The 20,528-nt window shown below is 42.9% G+C and overlaps 1 long non-coding RNA gene across 1 annotated transcript; it reads left to right on the top strand.

Moving 5' to 3' along the window:
- Positions 1-800: 800 nt before the first annotated feature.
- LOC128932044 (uncharacterized) lies at positions 801-17,108 on the top strand. Its single transcript, XR_008481290.2, has 2 exons — positions 801-875; positions 16,467-17,108. It is a non-coding gene; the product is annotated as an uncharacterized LOC128932044 (long non-coding RNA).
- Positions 17,109-20,528: the final 3,420 nt, after the last annotated feature.

Genomic DNA, 20,528 nt, shown 5'->3' with positions numbered 1-20,528 from the left:
AAGGAAGGACTCCAGTGACAGGGGCAGACCAGCCACAGGAAGACTCCAGGCACTGGGGGCAGAGCCAGCCACAGAGGACTCCAGGCCCAGGTGCAGGGGGCAGAGCCAGCCACGGGAAAATTCCAGGCACAGAGGGCAGAGCCAGCCATGGGAGGACTACAGGGACAGGGGGCAGAGCCAGCCACAGAGGATTCCAGGCCCAGGCACAGGGGGCAGAACCAGTCACGGGAGGATTCCAGGCACAGAGGGCGGAGCCAGCCATGGGATGATTCCAGGCAAGAGGGCAGAGCCAGCCATGGGAGGACTCCAGGGACGGGGGCAGAGCGAGCCACAGGAGGACTACAGGTGCAGAGGTCAGAGCCAGCCACAGGAGGACTACAGGGGCAGAGGTCAGAGCCAGCCATGGGAGGACTCCAGGGACAGGGGCAGAGCCAGCCACAGGAGGACTACAGGGGCAGAGGGCAGAGCTAGTTACGGAAGGACTCCAGGCTCAGGTGACAGAGCCACAGAGGACTCCAGGCCCAGGTGCATGCGGCAGAGCCAGCCACAGGAGGATTCCAGGGATGGGGGCAGAGCTAGTTACAGTACTCCAGGCTCAGGGGACAGAGCCAGCCACAGAGGACTCTAGGAAGAGGAGCAGAGCCAGCCACAGGAAGACTCTAGGAATCGGACACAGTATGCACAAACACCCAGAGGCAGAAAGGAGGCATGGTGAAGGCCCCTGGAAGGCTGAGGCAGAGTGACTAACACTCAGTTGGGTGTGGTAACTTAATAAATGCCTTTCTCTTCTGATGGGTTATGAGATCAAGGGAGGCAAGATCTGTCTTATCGTCTACCTTTTCTCCTCTCCTGCCCCAGCACATTGCCTACACATGGTATGTACCCAATAAATACTTATTGACTTAATAAATTGTTAGCCAGCTAATGAGGAAAATGAACATGTAGAAGGCTTCCTGTACCAAGGTGAGGGTTGGTGCAGATGTTGAATTGGAAAGAGGCTGAGACCTGGGCCTGGGAAAGAGAGGTGGGAAGTAAATGTTCTGAAACCTTAGCCAGGCCCTGGGTCGGGTGGCAGAGAGGTCTGTTGCCCCACCAGCCGTAGCCTTCCTATAACAGAAAGCAGCTGGCTAAGGAGAGAACAGCAGTGCTATTCTCCTTACCTGAGCAATTCCTGACATAAATCCTGTAAAGTCACTCTGATGAACAGAGTTGATGAATCTATGTATTATCAAGTTGGTAGTTATACCACTACATGGTAAGTCGACATAGCATGTGAGGATTGTGTGTGTGTATATATATATAAAGTATGCTTTAAAATGTAAATAAAGCAACTGTGAAGTGCCATACGTAACTATCAAGTTAGTAAAATATAAAACAAAGTGCTAATTTCAAATGCTGGCATGACGACTATGAAACTGTCATTAATTAGTAGTTGGCAGAGTATATTTTGGCAACACGTATTCAGAAAATAACTTGGCAATTGATTCCCAAAACAAACAAAAAAAGACTTCATACGTTTAATTCAGTAATAATACTGGGAATGTACTCAGAGTAAAATGTCTAAATATAGATAAACTATATATTTGAAAATACACATTCTGGGATGAATTATAATAGTGAGAAAACTTGCCAACAACCGAGCCATCCAAAAACAGAGATACAGTTAATTTAAAGTAGGTATGTATATATATATATATACACACATATATATATACACACACACATATATATACACACACATATATATATACACACACACACATACACATGTGTGTGTGTGCGTGTATAGTTACTGAAATTTTATGCAACAACTACAGTTAAAATTTTTTAGCTAAAATGGAAACATAGAAGCATGGCTTATAAAAGCAGCAGCTAGAAATAAGTGGATATTTAGCAACATGAATTATATTTCAAGTATATATTTGCATCTAGACAAAGACACAAAGTGAACAAGCAGAGATAAAAGTTGTCAATTTTTGGCAGATGGCAATACACATATTTAGGAAGGAAGTCTGCTCTAACTTAAGCATTGACATTACCAAGAGTTTCTCTCTTGACCTGCTATGAAATAGAGATAAGGCCAGACACAACATTAAGTAAAGAGGAGAAAGCTGAGGTACAAAGAGAGCAAGACACTTGCCCAGATCTCACTCAGAGCCCGTGCTGTGGTCATTGATTGTGCTATGGTTCAAAATCAACTGAGGACTTTAATATTTTTTATTTCAATAGATTTGGGGGGTAAAGTGGTTTCTGGTTACACGGATGAATTGTGTAGTGGTGAAGGCTGAGATTTTAGTGCACCTGTCACCCAAGCAGCCCAATATGTAGTTTTTCATCCCTCGCCTCCGTCCCACCCTCCCCCTTCTGAATCTCCAGTATTCATTATGGGTATGCCTTTTTCCACTCAAAAAGGCATACCCATAATGAACACTTACCTCCCACGTGTAAGTGAGATCATCTGGTATTCAATTTTCCATTTCTGAGTTACTTCACTTTGCACTTTTTTTTTTTGAATACACATGTCCAAGTCAGAATTTCTGCGATAATTTTGATTCAATGAGTCCAGAAAGTCTGCACTTTTAAACAGCTTCCCAGGTGATTTAGTTATCAGCTGGAGCTGGTTGCCACTAACAGGAGGCCCTAGAACCAGCAATAAAGACAGGAGTCAGGGAAATACTGGGTAGAAGAGGGTGGTTCCCTAGAAAAGGCCCCACCCTCAAGCCTGAAGACCCGAAGCCCTAAATGAAGACAGGCATTTCCGGTTTTGCAGCCAAAAAGTTGCCTTTTGGCTTGCCATGCCCACCCATCCTGCCACCATATAAACCTGAGATCTTACTGGATACACACACAAGAGGCTGAATATCAAGAGGATCCATGAAGAGAGGCAGAGCACAGAAGGTGGCATGGCAGAGAAGGAGCTAAGGGGCACCTGAATGTTGAAAGGAGTTCAGCTGAGAAGATTATCTACCCACCCCTCCACCTTCCAGCTCCCAATCAGTCTCACTGAGAGCCACCTCCACCACTCAAAACCTTGAACTCATCCTTCAAGCCCACGTGTGACTGATTCTTCCAGGACACTGGACAAGAGCTTGGGATACAGAAGGCTGTCCTCCTGACCCTCTTCCTTTGCAAGAAGGCAGAGGGTCCATTGAGCTGATTAACACTCAAAGCTGTCTGCAGATGGCAAAGGAAAGAGCTTTTAACACTGGTGGTGTAGGCACTTACCCATAGACTCTGCCGTGGAGCTGAGAGGCCAAAGCACTCACCCCAGCCTCTGCACCTGCCCATCTGCAGATTCCCCCTAGGAGTTTGAGCTCTGGGGTGATGAAACAGGAGAGCCACACCCCTGCCACACGTCCTAGGAGGAGAATCAGAGCTTGTATTCCCCTTGTAGTGGGCATGGGGTAGGGGGGTCAGCAGTCACCTTGAGTGTCCCTGGTGAAATTTTACCAAGGGTACCACTGATTGAGTAATTACTATGTGCTGAGCACTGTTCCCACTGTTTTGTATGGACTATTTCTATTAATTCTTCCAATTTTCTGATGAGGTAGGAATCACTCTCATCCCATTTTGCAGATGAGGAGAATGAGGCATAGAGAAGTACAGAAACATGCAGACCATAGACCCCTACGGTCACTTCACCTTGTGTAACTGGACCTTCCTTCAATATGGTCTTGAACACACTAGGAATGTGTCTTACATTCTTCCCTTACTCTGGGGCCCCAAATACATAGGTCCATTCGATTCTGAGTGAGCAAAAAGAAAATACTTCACTCAATGGGCTAATCCAGAAAGGCACCTCTGCATTGGGAAAGGGCAGGCAGGGACTAAAGACTCTGGGATGTGGGAGAAGAGTCCTCAGCCATGCAGAATTTATAACAGCCAGCATGACATGCCCTCCCATACTTGACGTCTCTCTGCAGCTGAAGATTGATTACATGCAAACAGTTTTCGTAGCAATCTGCACATGTTTTAATAAAATCCAATGCAACCCAAGTCAGGCTAATTGTTTCAGAGCACAAGCCAGGTGTTCTTGCTGACCCAGTGGCCCCTCAAAGCCTCTAAAGTGGGTTTGAGCTATATATGGCTTTTTGTCACACAAATTCTAGGATTCACTTAGCAAGTACAAGAGAGGGAGATTTCAATGTTTCCAACCCAGACAATCAACTTCTTTAATATAGGAAGTTACTCTTTTCTTCATTTATTAGCCTCATTCATTAGCAATAGAACGAGTATCTCTGAGTCTGGTACAGTGACTGTAATCAGAAAAGAAGGAGGATGTAACTAAACAGAGTCTCTGCCCTCTGGGGACTCACAGTCAAGCCAGAGGAGACAGGCACTAATTAAAGAATCACATGAAAACATATAATTATAGATGGTGGTAAGTGCTGATAAGTGCTACAAGCCTTTGACAAGGAATCCTGACCCGTTGGGAGGTCAGGAAAAGTTCTCAGAGGAAGAGTTTTCTGATGAGCTCTGAAGGATGATGTAGACATTGACCAGTGAAAGGAAGAGAAATAGCACAGTGTTTTCTAGAAATGTAACAGAAAACACATAGAAGACAAGGAAAGCAAACTTGGAAAGTTGGTGGGAACTCCATCACAAAGGGGCCTCATTATTGTATATTTTCTAAAGCTCTTGATGGGCTTTAAGCTGGCAATGACATAATCAAATTTGTATTTTGGAAAATATAGCTCTACCTGCTTTGTAGAGAATGGATTTGAAGTTGGAGGGAGGAGTGAAACTGAACAGAAATAGGAGGCTACTTCAATCATTCAGGCTCAGGAGTTGGAAACCTGACCAGGTTGGGAACTGTGGATAGAGACAGAAGTCAATGGAGTCAAGAGGTAAATGGACTTAACATACTAGAACTTGGTAATGAATTGAGGTGAGGAAGAAGGAAGTATATAATCTCTAGGGATTATAGTTTACCTTGTGTGGAGTTCTACCAGGAATAAATATTTATTACATTATCAATAGCTTTTATATGATTGAGAAACTTGGGAAGAAAGTCCCAGGACATTGGCCTTCAAAAACTAGGACCCAAGAGTAATGTCTGATGTTTTTTAGAGTTCGTTCTATTTTCCGGTTCAGTGGATTGGGAGAGGAAAGGGGCGTGGAAAGTTTCCATAGGAAAAGAGCCTTTCTATATCCCACAGGTCTGAGGAACAGAATGTGTCTGAGTTTCTGCTGTGTAGGTGACTGGTTCTCCATTGAAAGCAAGGAAGGCTCAGAACTGAGCCTCTGGGCTAGATGTCAAATGTGGGGTTTAGTTGTGTCACTACCTTGCCTGTGACCTGAAGCAAGGAGATCATTGCCCAAAGGACTATAACCATGACCAACTTTGAACCTGGTGCTACCAGCAAGAGGGCCAGCATGGGTATTTCCTGCCCAGGGTCCTCAAAAACACTTGATAGTCAAGAGCTCCCTGTGCTGAAACTGCCCCAAGGCGCTCTGAGGGATTGTAAAGAACGAGCAAACTACACAAACTCCAACATTAACAAGGCTGTAGAAAGCCGGGGAAGGTCAGCTTGTGCTCCTGCTGCCCCCAAATAGAGGAAATTGTGACCCTGGCCTCAAAGGCCTCCAGGCTGCCTTGCAAACAGAGCTCTAGGGACTGCTGCTCAGAATAAAAGCTGGTCACAGTGTTTGAATCAAGCTTTCGAGTTCACATTTCCCCCCACACTGGCAGCAATCACAGTTTTTGAGAACAATGGAAACCGGGCTGGCTTGCCCGACAAAATAAAGCCCCAGGGAAAAGGCCACGTGAGAAAATACAGCCATGTTTGCACCTGCAAACATACAGCCGGCTGCCCCCTCCCCTGCAGCTCCCCCAGGCCTCAGCAGGATGCTGGATACATTCCAAGTCCAGGTCCTAGCAAAAGAAAAGGAAGACTTCAGTCCTGACTTCAAACGTCATCACAGCTTGGTGCTGCCACCTTGAAGATCGGGCATTTCTAAATAAGAGATATTTGTTTAAACATGCAGATTGCTGGGCATTTTAGGAAATCGCCTGTTCCTGAGCCAGTTCCAGATTGGGGCCTAGGAATTTGCATTTTTAACAAGTCACCATGAGTGTGTGGGTCATATCTCTGAGAAACACTTAGGACGAGTCTGGATACTTTTTTTTTTTAACCTTGTAGGGACCCCGCAGAGAATCTGCTAAAAGCTATGAAAGTACTTTATGGAAATTTTTTACCAAACTTTGAGCAGTTTCAGGGTTGACAGACATGCTGACGCATAGTCCTTGTATGTCAATGAAAGAGTGAATAATCAAAGGTGCAAGGCAAAAGGAGTAAGAGACCGGACCTGAAGCGGAAGTCACTGAATGGCGCCACCATCCAGGATCAGAAGTGCATTGCTTTGAGCCCTGAGCGCCACCCTTCTATCCTCTGTCAAGTTGAGCAACTGGCTTCTGCAAAAGATTCTCTCCCTGGACAAAACTTGAGTCAGACTCCTTTGAATTCTCTTTCTGACTAGGCCCTGGTCCTCGGCTCTGACCTTAGTCTAGTGACCCGCCCAGTTAGTCCAGTTTCAGCAGAATCTTGGTTGGTCAGTTTAGTGAAAATCTCTCATCCTTGGTAATCTAATTAAATTCCTTATCCCCACTCTGGCCTGCCTTAAGCGAGAATCTTATCAAGTCAGTCTAGCCAGAATCCCCCTATCCCTGACATCTCTTAGTAATTTTCCACCTCCTGACCCCTTACCTTGCTCCTTGGCTATAAATCTCCACTTAGACTTCCTGGAGTCGGAGTTGAGCCCAGTCTGTCTCCCCTACTGTAAGACCCCATTGCAGTGGTCCCTATAACTCCCATCCCAGTCCCCCTACCTTGAAGAGTCTTCCTTGAAATCTTTAACAAGTGTCATGAATAATTTTCTTCTTTAGCACATCCCACAACAGAAGGCTGAAACAGCAAGAATGTACTATTTAAAACAAAGGACCTGGCCCCTGTGGGCCCAGGGTTATGAATTTTGAAGGCTGGACACATAGGTATGCCTGCACTAAAGCGAGCAGTGTAAGGACTGGAGGCCCCAAGGTTTGAGAGGAATGCTGTGGAATGTGTGCCATTCTGTGGGTTTAAGAGCTGCACAAGAGAACCATTATCCAGTGTTTGAAAGCAAGGGGATTACAGGTATCCATGCTGCATCTAGGTTCTGCCCTTTATTGGCTGTGTGAACCTAAACATGTTACTTTATCTACTGAAGCCCCAGTTTTCCCTCACTGGTAAAATGCAAGTGATAATACCTAGCTTACAGGGGTTTGTGAACATAAAATAAGATAATGAGATTAAAGCATTTAGCATAGTGCCTAGTGCATGATAAGGACTCAATAAACTGTGGTTATCAGAGTTACCATCATTGTTCCTTTTCTTGAAATTCAGACTGCTCGGGCCTCTTCCCATTAAAAAAAAAAAAACTAAAAAAGACTCCTTATCTGTTTTTGGTATCCTACAAAGCACTTTATATTTAATAGAATGAAAATAAGGTTTTAACAGATGTTGGAAGGTAGAGAGAGCAGGAAGAAACAAGGTAAGGAATAAAAGTCAGAGAAATAGAAAATGAGTGAATGTATGAGTAAATGAATGAGTGAATGAATGAATGACAAGCATTTAGGGAGCTGATTCAGGATCGTCATTTTGGGCATCATGTTATAAATTCTTCAGCCTCACCATTCCAGATCAGAATTAGATTTTTCTAAGCAGAGCCAAGTTTATTTGTCTCAGGTCTTTCATTTGCCAAGTGCATGCACAGAGCTCACAGAGCCTAGCCGGCTGGTTCAGAATGCTATCCACTGTATTTCAAGCTAAGTTGCCTCAGCCACCATGGAGCCTGCCTGTCTCAGTTTCCTGCCATCGACAATTAAGTGGGCACTGTTAATTAAATTATCATCTCACCTAATTAAGAGTCAGATAATTGTGATTTTAATGAACTTGAGTTGCTTTTGGGTAAGACAAAAGCAGTCACTGGAGCAGCAACCTTCCTGCTATATTGCTAATCTAATTCAATTCTATCTTTTGGAGTGGATAATAACAATAATACCGATACTCTGGACCATTCTTTTAAGTCTGTGGAGTGCATTTAACATAGGAGTGGGAGTTAGTTACCCAGAACCTATTTGGTTGGGATAGGGGGAGGTGTCCAGAGGCCCAAACATAAGGATTTAAAGCTTCTTTAAAAAACAAATTCCTAGACCAGCATGGTGGCTCATGCCTATAACACTTTAGGAGGCTGAGGCAGGTGGATCACTTGAAGCCTGGAGTTTGAGACCAGCCTGGCCAACATGATAACAGCCCATCTCTACTAAAAATACAAAAATCAACCAGGCATAGTGGTGCATAACTGCAGTCCCAGCTACTCAGGAAGCTGAGGCAGGAGGATCACCTGAGCTCAGAAGTTGGAGGTTGCAGTGAGCCCAGATCATGCCCCTTCATTGGGTGACAGAGCAAGACTTATCTCAAAAATAAAATAAAACAAAATTTCTGATTTCCCACCAATGCATAGTGTCCTCCAACCAAATCCAAACTGAGTCATATTATAAATGCCTGGGTAAATACATCAAGTCCTGGGTCTATGGATTCAGCTAAGGTCAGATGTTCATACCAAAAGCTCAAACAGGCTTTTCTATCAGCAATGACAGAGAAGACCAATTGGAGTTATTTGAAGTTAGAATGGAAGAATGTTTTAATGCAAGGGTAGGCAAATGTTCTGTAAAGAGCCAGAGACTAAATATTTTAGACTTTAGAGCTGTAAGATCTACTCAGCTTTCTCTGCTGTTGAAATGCAGCCTAAAGTAAATGGATGTGGTTCTGTTCCAATAAACCTTTATTTAACAAACAGGCAGTAGATTGAATTTGGTGCCCAGAGGTCATAGTCTAAGGCTATAGGAGATAATTTCCCTATAAAACATGTGAAATAGACAAGATTCTTTTGCACATAAATATGAAACAACAGCTGGTACTTAATTAATGAATAAACTGAAATGACTTGTTATTTTCTATCAACGTTAGACACACAAAAGATTCTGAAGGTCTATTCCTTTTCATTTTAAATTTTTAAAATATGGCTCATGCCTGTAATCCCAGCCCTTTGGGAGGCTAAGCCAAGAGGATCAGTTAAGCCCAGGAGTTTGAGAGTAGCCTGGACAAAATAGGGAGATCCCATTTCTATGAAAAAAAAATATTAATAATCAGGCAGATGTGGTGGTATGCACCTGTAGTTCCAGTTACTAAGGAAGCTGAGGTGGAAGGTTGAGGCTGCAGTGAGCCGTGATCACACCACTGCACTCCAGCCCGGGCAACAGAGTAAGATCCTGTCTCAAGAAAAAAAATTTCAAAAATGAAAACATTACAGAAAAATTAAAAGACAGACATGAGAAAGGCTTTCATCAGAACAAACACAAATATAGTTACCATTTTGGCATAATTTCTTCCAGCCAATTTTCAGTGGATGTCATCCTAGTAAACAATTTTTAAAAACTTGTTCCCTTGACTTAGCATACTAATGCATTTCCATATTACTATATGATGTTCAACATCACTGCCTTAAGTAGCTGTATGGTATTCTTTTCTTATGAATACACTATAATTGTTTATTAAGTCATTCTTCTGTTGTTGGACATATTGCTTTCAGTTCTTATATCATTTTGACATCATTGTAGCAACAGCTCTGTCTACATTTCTGGGTTGTTTTCAGGACAGTCTTCCTAAAGTTCAATTACTGAGCCAAAGAACCCAAAGATTTTATAAATACTAATGAAAATGACAAATTATTTTCAAAAGTATCTGCTAATGTAATCTGTAAATGGCGGTAGTCTGAGTGCAATCCCAAATTGGGTAAACATTGTCATAAATGTGCTTCTCTTTAGTAGTCTTGCACATATTCATTATTAGATCTGGCCCTATCCAACTCAGAGAGGTCAGTAACTTTCTGGAGGATTGATAAGTTCAGGTTTTACCTGAAACCCACCTTATATCAAATCCAGTCCACAGATGTTTTCTGATTGTTGATTGGTTATGACAAGCCTTATCTCTGGTGTACCTCTCCAGTCTCAGAGAGAAACTGGAGAGGTACAGTCAAGGAGATGACCCTGCCAGGTGGAGTTAGGAGTGACCTTCCTAATCCAGAACTGAATTTAGGAAGAGTTCGGCAGGGAGAGAAAAGGGCAAGAAAAAGTGCTAGGAGTTACCTCCTTAGCTTCATTCTAGATAGTATGGAACACTAAAAGACAAACACCACATGTTCTGAATCAAAATTCAAATGTGAGAGTTGTAATAGCTTCCTGTGGCTGTTGTAACAAAGTACAGGAAGCCTTCATTATATATTGCTGATAGGTTCTTGGAAACTGCAACATCAACTTAAAAGATGTATAATCGAACCAATTTTACCACAGCCTGATTGATGTAAACAAGAGTTAGGTTCCTAGGTTGTATTTCTGGTCACAAAAAGTCAACAAATTTCTAACTGAAGACTCAACACACTTCTAATATTAAACATTAAAGTAAATGTGAGCTTTATATACATTTACTAAAGATTAATGAAAAGAAGTAAAATAATTATTTACCAGATTTTTGGTAAATCAATGATGGTGGTCATCATGGTGGTAGATTAAGGAATAAATGTTTGCAAAGCATAAACTGTAAGGAGTGCCTCCTAACACCACACAGTTCAAAAACAATCAAGATCTGGAGGGTTCGTTGAGTCCTTTTCTACTGAATCATTTATTGCCATGCATCTGGATGATTTACCATAGACTTTACAAATTTTTATTTTACAATAATCTGTTTCACATATTCATACCTTTTCCAACCTACTTATTTTAGTTCAAGGTCACAGGTGGCCAGAGCCTTTCCTGAAATCTATCAGCACAAAGCAGAAACCCAGCCTGGCCAGGGTGCCATCACATCACAGGGTGCACTTGCACACATACACTCACTCAGAATGTGATCACGTAGACTATGCCAATTCACCTAACAGGCACAGTGTTGGGAAGTGGGAGGAAATCAGAGTACCTGGAGAAAACCCACACACACTTGGGGAGAACATGCAATGTGGACCCAGCTAGAAATCTAGATTTTTCTCATAGTTTAACAGAACAACATTGAAAGGACATTCGAAAGGACATTCAAACTAGGTGACTTAAAAGAGCAGAAATTTATTATCTCACAGTTCAGATGGCAAGAGGTCTGAAATTGAGGTGTCAGTAGGGATGAATCTGAAGGCTTTAGGGAAGAATGATTCCTTGTCTCTTCTAGCTTCTGGTGGTTGCCTACAGTCTTTGGCATTCCTTGCTTATAGCCTCACCACTCCAATTTCTGCCTCCATCTTCACATGACCTTCTCCTCTCTATGACTGGGTCTCTGTATCTTTGCATTTTCACCTGGTTTTATAAGGATATCAGCCACTGGATTTAGGGCCACCCTATTGCAGTAGAGCCACATCTAAACTTGATTACATCTGCAAAGACCCTATTTCCAAGTAAGACATTCCCAGGTATGGGGGTTTAAGATTCAGACGTTTATTTGGGGAAGACACAACTCAACTGGGGCAACAGGAAAAACGTATATAATCAAGACTCTCCTGGGAAATCAGGAGATCTAGCTACTGTATCTTTGCAGTTGCCAGCTTTAACCAAAGCTCAAGCTCATAACTCAAGGAGGGTCAGTCAATATAGGAAACCTGCCAGAGGGAGGTTTGGTTTAAGCATTTGCATCTTCTGCAGTGCTTTCTCTGACTTCCTCTCCACTTTGCGTGTGTTCTCTATAATAGAAGGCAAAGCCCTGAACTGTCATGATATCATGTTCATCTGTGTCTCCAACAGACCAGGAAGTCCCTAAGGACAGAGGGTGGGCATTTTCATCTTTGCCAAGCCCAGGAGCAAGCAAATAGTAGGCACATGGTAAACATGTATTAGATCCGGAGATGAGTGGCCAAGACTGTCCATTTTGAAGCATCAGTTTGAATTCGTTCTTCTTTATCTGCCTTTGCATCTTACTAGTACAAGCCCAACCCCAAATCAGAGAATTAAGTTCATTAATATACATTATTCCAGCAACCCCACCACCATCCTTTTGTTTTCTGCAACAGCTTCTTAGCCTGCAGTCAAATGAGCTCAAGGAAAATGATGTGACTTGGCTTTGGAAATATATTCCTCTCGCTGCCAGAATGGATTTAGCAGACTCTGAGCTCAGTTCGTCACTCTTTCTAAGACTGCCTCTGTGCACACAAAGGGCTTTGACAGTCCCTGAGTTATGAGGGGCCATTCCAAGGCTGTGATGGATTTGATTGTTTTATGCACTGACTTAAGATCTCATTTCCTGCCACATTCACAAGTGCTTTCTGGGCTGCTGCAGGGAACCCCTGGTGTTGGTTTTATACTTCCTTTACCTCCATCCAGCTCAGAGTTCTGAGTTTTCTACTGGAGCAAAAGCTTCTAAAAGATCAAATGATTTAAGAGTTGCCATAGGTAGGTGCTGCACTGCTTAGCCAACCTTCCTATATTTTTTTCTTACTCTTGATTTTCGGGTTGAATCTCACTGAAATATTTTGCAAAAGATGTGAAATTGAGGAATAGACAACTCTATTAGGCATAACAAGCTGACATCAGTTTGCAAAAGGAAAATAACATTCTCTGCTGGTGTACCTCATTTGAAGAAGGCAAATTCTTTGTAGTGGTCCTAATCTTTGGAGAATTGTTTGATTGTTTATATGACTGTTTCAGCATCTATCATATATTTCACCATCATGTAGGTAATCACTGTCATCAGTTTGTTAAAAGCAACACTTTCACCCAATTCAGAATTAATCACATGTATCTGCATCCAAATGATACCTCTCTTCTTAGCTGAAGTGTCTGAGTCAACTTTGCTTACTGCTGAATCCATGAGACTGAGTTCAGACCCTGGCCATAGTGATTTTTCTACATGTACTTTGAGAAGAAATGGTTAGTGTCCCTAACTAGAGAGGTTAGCCACCGAAAGGAGAGAGAAGTTAAGAAGGCAAGAACAAGTGTCATGGAGTCATTCTCACAATGGGGTCCCTAGAACAGCAGCATTGGTATCACGTGGGAATTTATTAGAAATGCAAAGTCTTGGTCCATGTCAAACCTAGTGAATCAGAAAGTTTGGGGGCCGGGGCTCAGCCATCTGGGTATTAATACACCTAAGTTTGAGAACTCCCAGTAGATGAAGATGTACACAAGAATGCAAGTCCATGTGCTGAGAGGAAGGAAGGTAGCTCTTAAATCTGCTTTAACAGCCTTAAGATAAGAGGATGCAAAATGTGCCATGGAGATGAAGTTTTAGAACACACAGATGAGCTCTGATAGAGATGTGAGGATATACCATCCCACCTAGCATCCAGAGAAAAACAGCATTTTTTTTTCTTTTTTTTTTGAGATGGAGTGTCGCTCTTTCACCACCCTGGAGTGCAATGGCATGATCTTGGCTCACTGCAACCTCCACCTCCCAGTACAATCAATTCTCCTGCCCTCTGCCTCCCGAGTAGCTAGGACTACAGGTGCCTACTACAACGCCCGGCTAATTTTTTGTATTTTAGTAGAGACAAGGTTTCACTATGTTGGCCAGGATGGTCTCTATCGCCTGACCTCATGATCTGCCTGCCTTGGCCTTCCAAAGTGCTGGAATTACAGGCGTAGGCCACCATGCCTGGCCAAAAACATAGCTTTTAAGTGTCACAAACATGATGAATCTATGAAAAGTAGAAAAAATATTGTGCAAAATAAGAATTATGGGTCCACTTGTTTTGAGGGTTATGGTAACAATTATTTTTATTCATCAATGCAAAACAGTAAAACATCACCTACAACCCCATACAAAACCTTTTCCTACTCCTTCCATCGTATTCCTTCTCTCCCCGCCCCAAATAACCTTCATAGTCTGACTGTGGTGGTTGATGGGAAAGAACTGAAAGAAAACAAGTAAAATAATCTCAAAGTCCAAGAGTTTGGTGAGATTGGAATGCACATTTATAGACAACCATTAACACACATGTGGGATTATTCTTCAGGAGAACTTAGAGACAAGGGAATAGGAGCAGAGAGAGAACTGGCTGGGCAGGTTCAGAGCTGGAGATTAACAGGGTGGGTAGGTGCAGCAGGCAAGACTCCAGGCCAGAATGGGGAAGGAGATGGATGAGATGCTGAGGTGATCTGGTCACAGACCGAGGCTGAGTGTTATTTGAACCAGAGGAGGAGATGGATGCCCTGGGGAATTGGAGAAGAAACCTGGTATTAGGGTTCTCCAGAATTTGAAGTATGTGTTATCTGAGCCTGGGGAAGCACTGGCAGGGAGGTCAGAGCTGGTCCACCTGAGTGCATTCACTATGACTTCCTTCAAAATGTGTTCCAGAGTCATTTACTGTGTGACTCTTTGATGCCAGGCCCTGTGTCAGGAACTGATAAATAAACTGCTGTATCACTTACTAATAGTGTGTCTAGTTTAGCTGTCTTACCAAGACAGAGTTAGCTTGTGGTCAACTCTCTCTACACCCGGGAGAACTTCATGATACCTTCTGACAGCCTTAGTGTCTCTCACTAGTGCTGATTACCAGGAAAGATGCTGAAATGGAAAAACATCTTCCCCTGGCCTGGTCTGGGTAGCTGGTAACACCCCACCTGGGCCTCTCTTGATTACACTGGCATGCCCCAGCTTGCCTGTATTTAGGTTGTACCTGCATTTGGTGATTCCTGAGCTCTTGTATTGCACCCAAGAAGAATGAGGATATGCTGGACACTGAAGGATGACGAGGGTAGGGAAGAAATTTATTGAGTGACAGAACAGCTCTCAGTGGAAAGGAGGCGTGAGACAGGGGTGGGAGGTGGTTGCCCACCCCAGAAATAGGGTGGTTCTCTCTTCTCTGCATAGCTGGGTCCAGGGCTTTTTATGGGCTCAGAATAGGGGCAAGACAGGTGGTAGTTAGTACTGAAAAGGCAACATTCCATTGGTTAAAAGACATTCTTCAGAATCATTCAGGGAAGGGCAGGCAAACAGGAATGTAAGTCCTTGCTCTGGGTTGCAAGTTTCATCCAGGACTAGCAATCCAGTCTTTTAGCCTTCAGGCTTTGTCTTGAAGGTGGGGTTTTACTGGGGACCCACCCCCACCAGCATAGGCATTTGGCTGCCTCCTATAGCCATCATTATCCTTAAGGAGGAAAAGATAATCACATACAATCCCTAAGCTACAGCTGTCCACGCTTCATGGACCCCCATTCCCTATTCCCCATCCCCTTCATTGCCTACCACTTCACTCACTCTCCTACCCCTCCCACACCCTCCTAGCTCTCTGCTCTGCCTGGTCTACAGAAATGTCCTCCTCTTTCCAAGTCGCATCCAGGACAAGGTGCCCTGGAGGGAGGAGCAGCACAAACTTTTCTGCGCTCTGGAGTGTAGCTGAGATAATGAGTCAGGACATTTCTAGAAAAAGCTCTAACCAGCTCCAGCCACCACCCTAGGAAGGAGGTCTGGGGAAGGCTTACCCACAGTCATATCCTCAGCACACCATTAAATTTCCAGGGCAAATGCACTGTGGCAATGAGCTCAGAGGCTTAGGGGTCCCTTCAGTCTCGGCACTTTGAGACCCTGATCCAATCCAACCTCTCTTCACACTGGCTGCCTAAGCTCTTCTTTTGGCTTGCTTATTACTCCTACTAGCTGTAAGACCTTGGAACAGCTCTAAGGCTACTTCTCCATTTACTCATCTGTAAAATGGGGCTTGCCTAATAGCATACATCATAGATTCTATCATAGATCATAGATTCTAAGTTGTAAGAAATAGGTGAGTAGTATGTACACAAGGTTAGAAGCACTCCCCCCTCCCCCTACCACCCCCACCACGCACACACAAAGCATTCGGTAGCATAAAGTTACTGATTTTGCCCATCAAGACGTGGTGGTGTACTTTTGAGCTTCCTGCTTCGTGATGTACACAGCAATACCATAAGGAATTATTTCTAGAAACTGGCCTGGGTCTCAGTTATGTACAACTCTTATCCTCTAAGGTAAAGCATCCTTGATTTCTGGGACATTACTGGTGATGCCCCCCGCCGCCCCCACCTTCTATCTCTGTTCATGAAAAAAGATGGTTCTTATGAGAATAAGAAGGCTTCACAGAAAAAGGTGCCTTTGGAGATGAATGCTAAGTGGGAAATTGTGGGAGGCAATTCCAGGTAGAGGGAACAGACTGTGTGGAGTGTGTGTTCTGAATAGCTGGGAAAGTGGATACTTGAATGGGGAGTGATGGGATGAGACCAAAACACTGGAATGTAGGGTAGCCTGGGCTGCACAGAGAGGACAGGCTTTGGGCCATGAGAGCCAATGAATGGTGAATATACGCAAGAGGGAATTAGATTTGAATAAACACCATCCCTACACTTAGGTATTGTCAGCAAATCAAAAGTCTACATTGTATTTAAGTATGTATTTTCATTGCTTTCCTCTGATCCCTTACAGCTACCCAGAAGTCTACAGTCCAGCCGACCTAAGCCAAATAGCTTCCTGAAGACACAAGCCCTGGGGGTCATTCCGACAGGCCCCACCATGAGCTTGGGTACCATCTCCTTCCAAGGCATATTCTGATCCCCCGGAGCATACATTTTCATGAAGAAATGTGTAGTCTGCCAACTTCATTGTCATTTATCCCTGGACAATTTGTTAACTTCAAGAATCCTTGAATGCCAACCTGGATGTCTTTATAATTGCTGTCTCTGTCAGAGCCTGTGTGAAAAATGTCACCGGGAGAATGAAGTCAGAAAGCGAAGTTGCAGCGTGTTCCTCACAAAGGTGACAACGACTGAAAGCATTAGTTGCTTTCAGGACAGTTTTGAGAACATTTCCAGCTCCTGAAAGAAAAGACGTTTGTAAAATTGGAAAAGCTAGCCTGCTGACATTGACAGTGAATTCATAATGCACATGTTAATCTACAGAGAGAAGCAGGCTCGCACACCTCGGAGGAAAGCTCAGGCTCCAGCTAGAAAATGCTTTAATCAAAGGCAGGAAAGTTGGAAGCCTTTACAAATCATAAAAACAAGTTGTTCTTTTTTTTTAATCTCTTGAATATACAGATGTAAATAAAATGAGCAACATAGATCTCTTTCAACTAGCAAATCCTACTACCTAATTCTACATTCAGGGGCAAATCCTTTTCAGGGGAGGTAGAGCTTCAGTCTCATTTTCTATAGAGGGAGAATTGAGCTAAGTTATTCTGAAGACCCCACTAGTCTGTGTCTGCTACAGAGATTACCTACATTTATAGTTATCATCTCTTAAGAAGATCATTTTAGTGCAAACCCCCAGTGCTACTTGAATAACCTCAGTGGTGGGGTCCTCACCATCTGCTAAAATAGGAATTGACCAAGTACAGTCCATAAGCCAAACCCTGTCCTTGCCTGGTTTTGTAAGCTAAGTTTCATTAGCTTCCAGCCACATTAATTTGTTATTTACCTAACACTTTACAGAAAGTTTAGTGTTTCCAGTGGTCAGGAGAGTCAAGAGCATGTGCTAAAACATCCTCTTGACTCTCCTGACCACTGGAAATCAGACAACCATTTATTTACTAAAAACCGCTGTCTTCGATCAAAGAATCAAACCTCATAGAGATAAGAAAGGCACTGGCATGTTATCTGTTCTTAGATGTGTGGTTCTCCTTTAGACACCTTGGGAACACAAATGCCATTCTAGTAAACTTCTTCCTCGTACTTATCAGAAACTTGCCTATGGATGACTGTTGTCCCTTGGGCTCAGTCCTGCACCCTAGAGTTCCAGAGATCAGTTTCTCTTCCACAAGGCAGCTCTCTGGATAATTAGCTGGTAAAGAACGCCAGGAGAAGCCATCCTGATTCCCCCAAGATTTTCTCATGTGTTATGGCTTAGCATTTCTTCTCTTCTCCAGTAATCTGCCTCTGGAGATTTCTGCCTCTTTTTTCTCTGTGCCACTTATACTGTGGCTACTAACCCTGAACACAAGGACACCAGTGTCCTAGGACTTCTGGACATTTTGTTCCAAAACTGGGTCCACACAAGGGCTACTTCATACCATTGACATTAGCACCACTATGAATATTTTACATGTGCACTGCTGATGTTAAGCCACATCCTTCCCCGCTCCTAGAGTGTAACTGGGTTTTAGATCAATGTATGATCCTTTGCATTTAAAATACAAAATTTAATCACTTACTTCAATCTACCCAGGTAGATTTGGATCTGAACATTGCACCTACTCTACCCAAATCAATCTCAGAATTGTGTTGACATGTATGCTTATTTCTCAATACTTATTCTTTCTACACTTGTTATTCATGCAGGACAAACCATATTTCCTCTTATTGTGTCCCTATTTGCAAGGGCCTTTCTTTTTCTACCCAGTGAATTTCTCTTGCCTGTCCTTCAGGCATCATATTCTCCAGAAAACCTTCCCTACCTCTTACAGGTAAGATCACCACCTCCTCTTATGTGTTTTTCATCCCCTTAAGTTCACCCCCTGGCAGTGTTTACTGTGCCGTATGAACTTATTAATAGAAGGAATTGTGTCTTCTTTTCATGTATTTCCAATTTCTGTCATGGTGTTTGCATATCATAGACACTAAGTACATTTTATAAATTAATGAACAAATGAATGAAGGTGTGAAGTGGTTGAGAAAAGCCTTAAAGCCCATTGTGAAGAATTTAACGAGGAAGAGTATGAAGGGTTTTTAAGTGGGTTACGGGAATTATGTAGTATGATCCATTGAATTTTAGAAGGAGAGTTGAAGCTGCTGTGCATGGAAGCTTAGTCTACTGAGCAGACAGAGATTCGAGGTAATGAACTGAAAAGCAGGATGAGTGACACCACATAGTAGCAATGGAGCTGGAGAAGGCAGAGCAGAACTAGAGTGATAGGCTGCGAGCAGGACAGGTAGGACTTGAGGATGAGTCTAACGAGGAGGGTGATGGCAACACATTCCTCCTGAACAACTCAATTCCAGCCAGAGTTAAGTTGCAGTGTTAGTATGTGATTAAAAATATACTTTTCTGTCTCAATCCATTCTGTAAACAAGTATCTTATTCCTAATCCTGGCTGATAATTCAGAATCACCTCAAGTGCTTCTAAATAATACAGATTATGGGGCTCCACCTGAGACTCACTACATCAGAATCATTTTAAAGCTCCCAGGTGATTCAAATCACCTGCCAGTTTGGGAACGCCTGGCTCAAATGTCCACTGGGACTGAAATGTCCTTCACTTTGTTCTAAGTTTAGACAGTTGCCTTTGCCCTGCTGGGCTGAAAGTGACTTCCTCTTTTAATAACCCTCTAATACCCCTTTATCTTGAATGACTTATAAGATTAATTTCTCCCTTTTGGGGTGCTTATTTTCCTTGCACACATCTTATCTCCTCCTCTCTAGCATTTACAAACAGAGTAACGATGGACAGTTTACTTAAACTATCTGAATTCAGTATCCTCATCTATAAAATGGAGACAATATGATCTCCTCCCTAGGGCTATTATAAAATATCAAGTGGAAAAGCAAGTCGTTGGTGCATGAAACAGAACAGGTGCTGAATAGATATTTGGACTCTCCATTTTAGCTAAATGGAAAACACATTTTAGAGCAGAAGCATGTCTTACTTAGGTAGACATCTTTTGTAACTGAATGGAGTCTAGTCTAGCAATCTATGTTTACCAGTTAATCAGGAGATATTAAACTAATGAAGAATAGATGAAGAACTAGGGAATGAATTGATCAATTGATATAGAATAAATGGGTGAATGAAATAATTGACCTATAGTAACATAAACTGATTTTTGATAAATGACTACATCTGTCTACAAATGACAAACTCTGATTATCTCTATGCTTAGGACGATTTAAAAATTCAGTTGCCTACATTTCACCCTAGAGCCACAAACTGAAATACTTGGCAATTGAGGACCCAAAAACCTGAATTGTAAAAGTTTCTCTCATTGATTCTGGCCACAGCCCATCTGGGAAAATCACTGCTTCAGAGAACCAGTAAGAGGCCATATTGCTTTGTTTAATGTAAAGAGATAGCTTTTCTTGTTCTACAGTAGTTATTGAAAGTTTAATTCCAATTGATTGTTCAAAACATATCCATTAAAGTCCAACATCTGTTTAATAGGTATATCTTATTACACTCTTGTACTTAGGGCCGCAGTCAAGACCTGACATAACCAGAGACACAGTTTAAACAAACTAATTACATAAGGGCACACAGAGGCTGAGCTGAGCAAGGGGCCTTTGAACACAACATGTGCCTTTAATCAAAACCAGGTATCAGGCGAAAACAAGATACCCCAGGCTGGAGCCAGGCAGCACACTGATGCTATAGCAGATGTTTCTAGGGCCAGTCCAGCCTGGGAACTCTCTCAGCAGTGCTGTTGCTCCCACATCACCACCTCAAAATCTGACATTTCTTAGACCAGGTTGAGCCCTTTGATTGACAGACAACAGGAGAAGGAAGGGATCTGGCCGACAAGTCCCTCTGCATGCATTTCTCGGAAGCATGGGTGTTTG

Source organism: Callithrix jacchus, chromosome 5, assembly GCF_049354715.1.
Source record: "Callithrix jacchus isolate 240 chromosome 5, calJac240_pri, whole genome shotgun sequence".
In the NCBI taxonomy this organism is placed as follows: Eukaryota; Metazoa; Chordata; class Mammalia; order Primates; family Cebidae; genus Callithrix; species Callithrix jacchus.
Note: the sequence above shows the minus strand (reverse complement) of the source record. Positions and strands in the feature narration are given on the sequence as shown.